At 33.1% G+C, this 12827-nt stretch overlaps 1 protein-coding gene and 1 pseudogene across 1 annotated transcript in view; one reads left to right on the top strand and one right to left on the bottom strand.

Annotated features, from left to right (window-relative positions):
* Window positions 1–5000, bottom strand: part of LOC120175618 (zinc finger CCCH domain-containing protein 19-like) — a 35465-nt gene extending 30465 nt beyond the window's left edge. Inside the window, exon 1 of the mRNA XM_039182228.1 lies at window positions 4990–5000. The gene's annotated coding sequence lies outside the window, so the exon portion shown is untranslated. The remainder of the gene's footprint in view (window positions 1–4989) is intronic.
* Window positions 1092–3799, top strand: LOC120175623 (annotated as a pseudogene).
* Window positions 5001–12827: the final 7827 nt, after the last annotated feature.

The raw sequence follows: 12827 nt of genomic DNA, 5'->3' as shown, positions 1-12827 counted from the left end.
ATATATTATTCTATAATTATCTTATACTATTTAAAAATAATAAATCATTCTCAAAAGGTCAATTTAAAAAAAATTAGTGTCAATTTGATCGAACGTTGCAAGTTCAAGAACATTTTTGTGTCGTGAACTTTTTTAAGGTCCCGTTTGTCGTGGTTTTCTAAATACTTTTAGGTAAAATGTCTATTTCGATCGTAAAATCAATGTCAAACGGGTAAGATGAGAAAAATTACGGTAAAAACGGTGATTTCAAACCAACAACAAAAGTTAAGATTTCTAGCTTTTTCAGTTTCAATTTTGCGTTTGTAAATAAATTATAATTTTACCCTTAATAATGCATGAACTCTACTCAATTATGTATTTACATTTTATTTAAATAATTTAATACTAACACCCTTAAGAAAATAATTAATTACTTAATAATTTATTTTAATTACCAATATATTTTTGTAATATTCTTTTTGTCAAAAACAAATATGTAATATTTTATAATAATTTTATGTCCATGGTAAAAAGTATTTATAATATATTTTTCTTAATAAAATGTATAATTTATAAAAATATTATTAATGAGTTATCTTAAAATAGTTTTTATATTTTATTATAGTTTAAATTGATATTTTATATATTATAATATTAATAAGTGTAAATATAATTTAGATGTTATATTTTTAATTTATAACATAATGTCTATAATAGATATTTTTCTTTTTAAACACACTTTTTAACAATAATTTTAAACAATTAAATTTTAAATTGTACTTTTATACAACATTTAAGCTCGTTTCTACAACTATTTTAAAAAGTTACTTTTCAAAAACCAAATAGTAAGATTATTAAACATATATTTATGTTATATTATAATTATGAAAATATATTTATATGAAATGCAAATGTATATTAATTTTTTTATTATAATAATTAAAGTAATTTTTATAGTAGACAAATAAAATAATAAAGACATAAGGGCTAAAAAGTAATTAGACTAATTATTGGTGGCTTTGAAGAAGTTAAAACGCTGTCGTTTCATCATCAACAGACCCATGTCATATTCATAGATCAATTTAAGCTTCCATATCCGAACTGAAGCAGAGTGGGGAAATACCCTGAGAGAGAGGGAGAGTAGAGAGTATAAAAGAGAAATTAAAAGCAAAAAGGCCACCGAAATGAGCGGAGCCACGACGGCGGCGTATTTAGCTCGACGAGCAGCGCAAAAGGAGAGGGTTCGGATCCTCTACCGCCGTGCCCTCAAACACCCTCAACTGGGCCGTCCACCGCCACATCTTCTATCAAGATGTAACTCCTCACAATTTCGCAATCTCGTTTTCTCCTCTCATTTTTTTATTCAATTGAATCTCTTTTTTTCATTTATATGTTTAGGCCTCTGACCTTCGCGAGAAATTCGAAGCCAACAAGCATGTGGTTCGTCCTCATTTCTCAATCTTCATCTCAAATTGATTTTACAGTAAACTTGAACGAGTATTTGTTGAATCTCAATTTTTTTACCGTGTAGTGATTTGCGATGGACATCTTTTTTTTTTCTTTCTATGATGATGATAATTTGAGCTTATTGACCTTCTGCGTTGAACTTATCAACACTCATGTAAATGGTGTTTATCGTTTTAAAATGGTCTAATTAATTAATTGGTTTAACTTAAGGCTATTTTGGATTTAAGTTTTACAATTTGGTGTGCTTTTGCAGGAAGTTCTTGACACAATTGACAAAATGATAGCTGCAGGTGAAGCAACTTATAATAAGTGGCGGCATCCTGATCCATATATCGGTAGGTCTAAGATATACATAGAATGGGAGAGAAATATGGATTGGATTTTGAATTTTATATCCTGTCTCAATAATTATCACGTGGAAGGGATTCGTAAGTGAATTTTGGGATTCGTAAGTTGTTTTGAACCCTTCTTTTCAAACAGTCGAGAGGCGAATAGCACAAAATTTTGATAAGGGATTGGAATCTTGTAGGATTTTAGTGTCTTATAATGGTTGGTTGATAAAAGTTAACTTTCAATCATTGTGTGAAACAAGGAAAATGAGAGCAAAGGTTTGTGGAAGTAGTTTAAGAGATGCTACCAAACAATTACTATGTCGATTCACTTCTCATTGCTTTGTTGCATTGCTTTTTCACTTACATTATTGTGTGTTATTATTTTCTTGTATCTGGTCCACCAGACCATTAATATGTTAATTCACCTCTTCTATTTTCTAAATGAATTTTCAATTTCATAAGTTCACTTGAACTTTCTTTTCTAACAATTAAGAGGAGAATCGCTCAAGATTCTGAAAATTGGGAGAAATCCTGTAATAACTAATTAGTTATTATAGGATTTCAGTTTCTTCTCATATGATAGTTTGATGATACCAGTTGATTGTGTGAAAGAAGACTAATAAGAGCCAAGGTTTGCACAGAAGTAGCGAAGACAGCTGCCACACTAGTACTAGTCTACTATGCCAATTCGCTTCTCATTGTTTGGTGGCATCTCTTTTCCACTTACATTCTTGTGTTTGTTCCACCAATAGTTGATTATTGCTTATTAGGTCTCGTTTTTTTTATGACATGTGACTGATTAACTGTGATATAGGTAGGTTTCTCATCAGGTGCTTAGTTTCCTGTTTTAAGCCTAGTATGCTGTTTGAAGCTCATGCGTTAAATTCATTTGCAGTTCCTTGGGCTCCTGGTGGTTCCAAGTTTACTCGAAACCCTGTCCCACCTTCTGGGGTAAGTGTTAAGCTAACATTTCTTGCAAAGCAGTGTTTTTTTCCTTCTCGCATTCCATGCATTCTGCCAATGGCTGTTGTCCAGAGCTTAAGAAAACTAGTAAAGAGTAACTAGAACCCTTTTTATTAGTCTCGTTTTACTACTTGATAGCAGATAGTTTGGTTATTTCTTCCTTTAAGTAAGTTTTATCTTTATCTTCATCAAGCATCAAAATTTTATCTATTTTGGTGGAGAATGGTGGGGAGAATTGAAAAGTCTACCTGTCTTATAATATGCTTACAACAACCTCCTAATAAATACAGCGTTTTCTTGTTTTATGTTGTTGATTACCTATATCATTTGTGTTATGTCAGCTAATTTTACTAAATTTCTGATTGGTCTCGTTGCTTCTTATCTGGTTCTGATTGTTCACTTTTGATGCAGATTGAGATTTTGTATGATTATGGTCGAGAAGAGAATGATTAAAACATCCATCTTTTCATATCCCAAGCAATAAAGGTTAGCCATATGCTTCATATAGATTTTTTTTTTTGATAAGGAGTAGGTGTCGTCCAAGGATTGAACCCAGACTCGGTAACATGTCCTTGCCATTCCACCTATGGTTCAATAAACATACTTTATTTAGATTTTCATCATCTGTTGTATAATTTATGGGATGATTCTACATTTTTGTCTCTTCTAAATTTGGACCATTTTTGCACTAAGGTCCGAATACTTAGAAAGCATACTCTTTGCTTGAAAATCCAACGTGGTATCAACGAGGCAGCGATGGAAAGAGCTTCTCTCCCTTGCTCTGCCCGTTTAGTTTAACTTAAATGTTGAAACTCTTAATTTTCGGTTGATGCAGGTCTAAAGGATCCTCGAGTGCGTAACAAGGGATCTTGGACAGCAACTACTTTGCATTCTTTTAACTGAGATAAGACTTTTTAATAACATTCATGTTGATGCTCTTTTGTGGTTGTTGCTATGTGTCTGGTCTTTTGTGCAACAAAAGATCATTGGTCGGACTGAAGGTACATAAATGCTTGCTGACTTGGCATAGAATTACAATCTTGAATCTTTCTTGTGACGAACTATTTTCTCTCATTTTTATATGCCGTCTTTTCTCATTCCGGCTATTATTGTTAGCTGGCAATTGAGCTGATGGAGAGATCCGGATCGGATAACCGGTACCCATGCACAAATAGGAGCAAAAAGGGATCACGTTTACCATAACCGTACTACACTTGGAACTTGGCTTTGGCAATAGTTAGCAACATTTTTCTGCATAAATCAACAATGCCACTTACTTTAAACCATATAATTCAATTTAAGTACACTTTAAACAATATAATTCAATTTAAGTACACTTATGTTTAAGATGCATTTAAATCCATTCTTAAATAGAATTTTCAATTTTCTTACTAGAGGGCTTCAAGATTCTTCCAAACATAGGAGTAAAATTGCAATTGTGATTTATTATAGGGGAAATTATGTATTTAGTACTTAAAATATCAGTTTTAATATGTTTTAGTACTTAAATTTTTATTTTTTTCAAAATCATACCTAATGTTTAGTTTTTATTTTATTTTAGTACTCAATTGTTAAAGACTTAATGTGTTTAGTACTTAAACTATCAGTTTTGGTCTGCTTTACCATCTAAACTTTAATTTTTTTTAAAACTTAATGTTAAATTTTGAACAGAGTATTGAAGTGAAACAAAAATTAAATTTTATGTATGATTTTGAAAAATGGAAAGTTTAGTTATTAAAATGGATTAAAATTGATAGTGTAGGTACTAATTGTGTAATTTATCCTTTATTATATGCTGGGACGGTAAAAAAAACCAGTATTTGATGAACTTCAATACCATAGGATCAGATTTTTTTATAAAGTTCAAGTTTGGTCGTGTTTAAATTTAGAGAGAATGTCTTAAAATAATAACAAAAATATTCTTTTATTTATGTGTATTTCAATTAGATTTTGATAAAAATGTGAATAAAAAATGTTAATTCAAATCCAATCACAACTAAGCTTGGTAGAGAATATACAAACAATGAAGGTAATATGCCCAGAATTGCCATTCAAATACCATATAATCATAATAAATCGTAGAGAATATAAACTAAAACTAAAACATAAAAAGTTTGGTAGAGAATATACACAACTCAAGAATACTCTCCCAAACTTTCCTAGAGAAGGTACACCCAAAGAACAAATGGCTTCTTGACTCCAACCCTTCCCCACAAACCACAATTACTGCAATTACCATCCAGCTGACTTTCCATCATAAGCAATCAATCAGCAGTAGGTAATATGCCCAGAATTGCCATTCAAACAATGAAGGCATGCCTAGAAACATTCATAGGAAACCACATCAATATGTGCCATATAACTTTCTCCCTTTTCTCTTCTATCTCATCCCATCCCACAACCATCTCAACTTAACCACAGCCCAGTCACTTACTCTGTCAAACAAAGGTTTAGCTTCACTCCTAAGTTTCAACAATTTCCTCAAGCTCTAGCTAAAGTAAGACTTACAATTTACCTGCCAAAAGTCCTCTCCTTTAAGCCCATACACTCGAATCCATGCCACCCACAATGATCCTTCCTCTGCAAGAATATTCCTCATCTATCCAAGGCCACAAGATTTATTCTAGCACTCCAAGTTCTTAACCCCCAACCCACCTTCAGATTTAGGGGCACAAACACTCTTCCAATTGACTCTGACACCCTTGACCGGTGAATCATTGCCCTTTCAAAAGAAGCGAGAACAAAATTGATCTACCCTTTTTATTATAGTAGCAGGCAAAAAGAATTGTCACCAGAAATTGGCCATATTAAACAACACAACCCTCACAAGTTGTGTCATTTATTTGCCCAATGGCTTAATTTTTCTTTAATCATTTCCAGAAGACTTGTGCAGTCATTCGCAGATTTTTTACGAGTTACCAAAGGGACCCTAAGTCATTTATTTGCCCAATGGCTTAATTTTTCTTTAATCCTTTCCAGAAAACTTGTGCAGTCATTCGCAGATTGTTTACGAGTTACCAAAGGGACCCTAAGGTACCTAACATGCAACACTCCCACTTTAAATCCAGTAGCCTCCTGAATAATATTCAATTGGGTAGAACTCAATTGTTGCATGTTGTGAGTACTATAAAATTATATGCAAATAATGTGCAAGTATACACAATCACTCAAGTAATAAAGTGATAAGTGAGTATTGTATCCACATGGATTTGTGGAAATTACAAAGTTTAACCAAAGCAAAGAACTACTCTATCTAAGTATAGTTAATGATGATATGTACAAATGAAGAATTTCACGACAATAAAAAGTGTATGTTGGTGGATATGGATTGATAGTATGATGTGGTAGCAGATGAAAAATGTAGTGGCAAAGAGAAGATTATAGTGTTAAAAATGATAGAAATGTCAAGCCAATGAAAAACGATAAAAATATTAAATAAATGATAGTTTGATAATCCTCAAACAATAAGTTGCCTATGGGAATAAATGGTAGGAATTGATTTAAAGATGCTAAAACTTATCTCTTAAGCAGATTTAATCTATCTAAGCTTCACTTGCTCGACGAAGTTTGCTAAAAATACTTCCGCTATCTCTAGTTGAAGGAACCTAATAGAATAGAATGCCACAACATCTCCTATCAGTCTCAACTATGGCAGCCTACGTTATTGATAAAAACTACCCCTCTTAGTCGTTGAGATCCTATCTTAGTCTCTCTCAAGCACTAAGGGATTAGGATAGTACTACTATGTCGGGTTTAAGCTTAAGAAAATACTACATCTTATTGCTTATGCGGATCTTACTTATGTTTCTCTCAAATACTACAAGCATTAATGATCAAGTTTCTCTCGATCACCTAGCCTTCATCTAAGTAATGGTGTAACACCCCAACCCGTACCCGACCCGGATATGAGTCTGAGATGTCACATTGACTTTTAAAACAGTATTCTTATAAAATATCAAAACATTTGAACTCATATTAAGAAAATACAATAATATACTATTAAATTATGCTTCATTATAAAAATGTGAAAAAATGTACTTCTACACTGACTTTCGTAAAACGTTCATAAAACTCGTAAAATTCTAAGTTTTAATCCGTATAAAATTTATCAATTTCATATACGCATTTAAAACATTTCAAAACTCAATCATATGACTTTTCAAAACTGATTAGAACATATAAGATTTAATCCCTTATCTACATGACAACTACTTTCCTTATTACAAAATACATATTATACATTTCTTTTCTGATCTGATATTTGGAAAGGTGGAACTGACCTGTCATGCATAACTTCTATCAATCTTCCTCTTCTCGGAACCTACGTGTGAAACAATCAAACGTTAAGTCATTGACCTAGTGAGGCATATAAAACATATAATAAAAATAATAAAACATTTCATTTATCAAATCCACACATGTACATATATGGTTATCTTATTCCTTATCATTATCCTATTATTATCATTAATGTCTTTTATCATATAATCATATTCTTACCATTTATACACATATATCATTTCATAAAGAAATACACTTAACATCATATAATTCATATCAAATGCATGAACAATTATTACGATCATATCATATAAAAGCATATATCATTACATAAATCCTGTGATCTATTCCATATAACAAATCACATATACATATCATATTCAGTATACTTATTAAATCTCTGTTAGGATTTTCGGAAGCTCGAAACGACAACCGGAACGATTTGCAAAGAGGGGTCGGAACGGTTTTGTGTTTAGGGAGTAAGGAGATTGAAAGATAGAGAATTGCACAGCGATTTATAGTGGTTCGACTTTCTCAATCAAAGTCTACGTCCACTACCTTAGCTCCTCACCAAGGATTTTCCAACAAATTCACTAATTTGTTCTTTCTTTTGAGGACAAAGAGATAACCTTACAACTCCCTAGTTTTTCCGGGCTAAACTAGAACTTTTCCCTAGCTTTTACACGGGCTAAGCTAGAACCTTTCCCCTTTACAAAAGGATAAAAGATGGAAACAATAAAACCTCTCTAAGGTAGGTGTTTACAAGAATTAAGCTCACAAGAACAAAATATTTACAAGAGAAATATGAAATAAGAATGAAAAACTCTTCTCTTGTGTTTGATTACTTGGATAGTTGTTCTCTTTCTTCTTCAAGTGTCCTTAGCTTGTATTTATAGCTTGGAATGTGTTTGAAGTCATATCTAGCCGTTGGGGATGTTTTGGAGCCGTTTGGGAATGATTTTTCTGCAAAACTAGGCTGCCCAGAATGGGGGGAATCGGTACCCCTTCATAGGGAATCGATACCCCTTCATAATATTCAAATATTATGACCGTTGGGCTGATGAACAGTGAGGGAATCGGTACCCCCTTGGGGGGAATCGGTTCCCCTTTTACATATTGGAATTTTTGAGCCTCGGGTTACTATTCATAAAAACATTTTTGTGCTCAATTTTAAATTAAAAGAACTTTGAATTATTTTTGTAAATTTTGAATAAATTCAATTAAGTCCAAATACATTTTGTAAATTCAATTCAAGTCCAAAAACCATTTTGCCTTAAATTGTTATATCGAAACATAGTTCAACAATCTCTTTATTAACCCATGTACACTGTTGAGAATTTAAGGTATGTGAGTACATTGAGGTTGTGCACAAATGCTGTCACCACAGCTCATATAAATTCCCACTAGGGGTGCTGAATATTTGTCCCGAATGACCGCATAGAAATATCCCGAAGGACCACATATCACATATGTCCCGAAGGACCACTCATTAAGAACCATATACATAATACAATGGATCAAATAAGTGTATCGAAGTACCACATACATATTCCACGGAATTACATATATGTCCCGAAGGACCACGTAGAATTGTCCCGAAGGACCGCGTAGACCCTCGACTCTTGGCATGCCAACTATACCTCTAGATCTCATGACACATAACATGGGTATTATCTTTTATAATTATCACATATTCATATCAGCACATAGTTCACTTACACGTATAACATTTTCATATGATTCATATTCACATGTCACATTGTTTATACCTTGTTCTTATGTCTTCTCATAGACATATATTCTTTCTCACATAGTCACATAGATCCATATCATATAACATATATCACATGTGCATTTAATCATATAAATTGTATCATATAACTTATATTATTTCTCATGTGTTCATGTAACATGCATGCCATATCTTGTTCACATATGTTCATATATACATCATATATCAAATATTCATATAAACATATAGATCATGTAACATATAATAACATACACCCATTTACATATCCTAATGCACACATAAGAATCCCATAACATTTTAAAAGTTATTTCTTACTATAGTAACTACGTCACTGGCTCATCGCAAGCCAATATTTATTCAATAACATAAGTACAATTTAAATTGCACTTGCCTTAGCCTTGCTTTTAATAAATCCTAATCCTTTGATTGTTCCGAAATTCGTTTAGGTTCTGTATCTACATAAATATAATTTTCAAGATTATTATCATAAGCCTAAACCTTATACTTCGATGCTATTAACTTAAACGAATTTAATAAACTCATATTTCTAATTTCCTTTAGGAGTGTATCGATGCACTATGGATGCATCGGTACCCAAAATAGCTTCGAAATTTCCATGCATCGATGCACTCCTTAATGTATCGATGTACCTTCAAAATTTGTCTTAGTGCATCGGTACACATTCATAGTGTATCGATGCATCTGTCAATTATAAATTGATTTTATTCCGAAAATTCCATAATTTTTCATTAAAATTCTTCATGTTTCATTCCAGTTTCTATTCTTAACTCAAGTGCATATACTTAAACTAATTTCTACTTATTCAACACATCTTTAACCTCAAAATTCCATCTTTCATATAGAAATCAATAATCATACCAAAATTTCAAGATACTCTAAATCAAATTCTATCACTTCATATCTCTTAATTAAGTTGATGACAAGTCAAATTTAGTTTCAAATTCAACTTATCAACTTTTTTCCAAAAATTCACTTAAAACCCCATTTTCTTTAATCTCTCATAACTTCTTCATCTTTTGATTTTAAGACAACTTAAGCTTTCCTTAAGCTTAGTTATCATCTAATGATCAAAACCCAACCATAAAATCAACAAATAATTAACTAACAAAGAAGAAAGAAACTCACCTTTGCCTTTGGGGGTTCACGGTGAAGAAGAAAGAAAGAAGATGAAGAGAAGTTTTGCAGAAAATATCTCCATCTTATCCTTATATCCTTATTAATCTCATTTTTAATTAATTTCTAAGTCAAATGACCGTTTTACCCTTCACTTCATTTAATAATTACTAATAACTTTAGGAAATATCTCCACATAAATCATTGAACTATTCAACTATTTTATTTTTATCCCCAAATTATGAAATTTTATAATTTAGTCACTAACCCGTAATTTGGGATGTTACAAATGGACACTCTCATGCCTCCTATAAACTTAGAAGATGAAGCATTCATAAGTAAAACAAGTAAATGCAAAAGATAAATTTAAATCTATCATTAAAACAAAATCAAGTACTATAAAATCAACCCCACCAAATAAGGTTAGTTCATGGTGGGGTTCGAATTATCCATGAAATAAAACATGAAATTCATTTGTTCTAATAACCCAATATCAAATGAAAAAACAGCAAAAGGGAAGGGAGAAGAAGCCTTCGATGCGTGCAACCGGAGCTCTCCTCGACCATCACGACTCGCCTTAGCTTGCTAGCTCCTCTCGGATGCCTAGCTCACCACTCCTTCAATCTCGTTAATGGAGGAACACCACTAATAGAATGGAGGAAAAGAAACAGTGGAGAAGATGAAGAAAATCTACATGGAGATGGTGAATGCATCTTTTTTATCTCGTGTGAGGTGTATTAAATAATAAAAAATAACCAAGGGTATTAATGGGATTTAACACTCCAAATGCCCATCATACCACTAGAGTCACTTATTGGGCGCGAGTTTTATCCTCCTAGGTGGCAGTAGTCCCCAACAGGCGGTTATAACCATCAGACACTTGTCTTGCCAATTGTCATTTTATAAAAAATATTTGTTTGTCTTTTACTGTACCAAAAATGCCAAGGCATTTCAATATGCTTCAGCAACGTGTGATGTCACAACATCCCTTCCCAGTTCAACCTTTTGCTTGTTATTTCCTGCACAACATAAACAACCATACCTTTCCCTCATACAATACCTTTATAAGATAAAATAACACAACCACCATTAATGCAACTATATGCAGCTAAAATGACCTAAACGAGCTTTTAAACAAACAATAACTTAAGTGAAAATGCCTTAAAATGTAGCCTTTTAGGGAGTTATCATCTATCCAGAAGCAAACATCTCAGTCTTAGAAACATTAAGTCTGAGCCTAAAAAATTCATAAATCTTTTCCATAAAACACTTAACCCCCACAATAGACTCCAATGACCCCTTACAAAATATCATTAGTGATATTGAAACAATTTCTGAACAACAACCTTATCCAACATACAAGACAACATATTCATTGCAAGCACAAAATGATAAGGGGATAAGGGATCCCCTTGCCTAACACCCTTCTTCCCTTTGAATAATCCCGCTAAACTCCCATTGAATGAAATAGAAAATCTAGAGCTAGTAACACATGCTTTAACCCATTCCCTAAATATACTAGGTAAACTCAATGCATCAAGAACATTAAGAATAAATCCCCAACTGAAGGAATCAAATGCCTTCTGTAGGTCAGCCTTTATAGCACACCTAGGGGAAAAATGCCTCTACCATAACCCCTAAGAAGCTCCTGAGCAAGGAGTGTATTATCCACAATACTCCTGCCCTTAACAAAAGCAGACTAATTAACATACACTATATCATGAAAGAGATCAGTCAATCTAGTAACCAAAATTTTTTAGATAGTTTTATACACTATTGAATAGCATGAAATAGGTCTATAATCATTGGTCATATTAGGATTTGGAACCTTAAGCACTAAGGTAATGATAGTAGCATTAAAAGCATGAAGTAAAGAAGAAATAACAAAAAATACTTCACTAGAGCAGAAAAATCAGCTCCCACAATGTCCCAAACTGTCTGGAAAACCCAAGAAGTGTAATCATCAGAGCTAGGGGCATTGTCCTTCCCCTGTCCAAATATGGCCGACTTGATCTCCACTTCAGACATCTCTTTAGTTAGAGCATCAGTAGCATTTTCAAGCAAAGAATAATTCAACAATTCTTTAAGAACCTCCACATTACATCCTTTAACCTGCTCATTCACAGCCCCAATTTGTTTGGTAAAGAACTTCACTATCACAGCTGACAGGGAATCAAATGTATCCAAATTATTCCCTCATCATTAATCAGTGATCTAATTGTGTTCCTCTTCTTCTTAACAACCACCTGAGCATGTAAAAACTTAGTATAACTATCCCCCTCCTGGAGCCAGGCAACATTGGCCTTCTATTTATAGAATAGCCCCTATGTTTTTTTAACTCAGCCAATTCCAGAAGCAATTGCTTCTAAACCTCTACCTGCCCATTTTCAGGCTGATTCAAATACAGAATTTGATTCATCTCCACCTGACTCCTTTTATCAGCCATCTTCTCAAAAATATCAGAATAATACTTTTGATTCAGAGCTTTCAGTCTTGGCTTTAGCCTTTTCAGCTTGTGAAAAAAGACTTGCATAGGATCCCCCTGAGCAGGCTCCTCCCAAGAATCCCTAACAATATCTCTAAACTCCGAATGCAGCACCCAAAAGTTGAAAAATTTAAAAGGCTTGGGCCTTACAGCAAGATTCTCCTTATTATACCACATTGCAACCAAACAGTAGTCAGAAACCCCAGGAGACTGAAACTCAACCTGTGAGTTAGGAAAAATTTTACACCAACCAGGATTGACCAACACCTATACAACTTACTAGCAAGGAAATCAATCTCATGTTTGTTTGACCAAGTGAACAGTGGTCCAGAGTAAGGATGATCAAGAACTCCCAGATTCCCAATGCACTCTTGCAAGGCCTCCATATCAAGAGTAACTCTAGCTTCACCTGAATTTGAACTCTCAGCAACAC

The sequence above is a fragment of the Hibiscus syriacus genome, unplaced genomic scaffold, assembly GCF_006381635.1.
Source record: "Hibiscus syriacus cultivar Baekdansim isolate YM2019G1 unplaced genomic scaffold, ASM638163v2 tig00112206_pilon, whole genome shotgun sequence".
NCBI classification, from domain to species: Eukaryota; Viridiplantae; Streptophyta; class Magnoliopsida; order Malvales; family Malvaceae; genus Hibiscus; species Hibiscus syriacus.
This window is presented reverse-complemented; position numbering and strand designations above follow the sequence as displayed.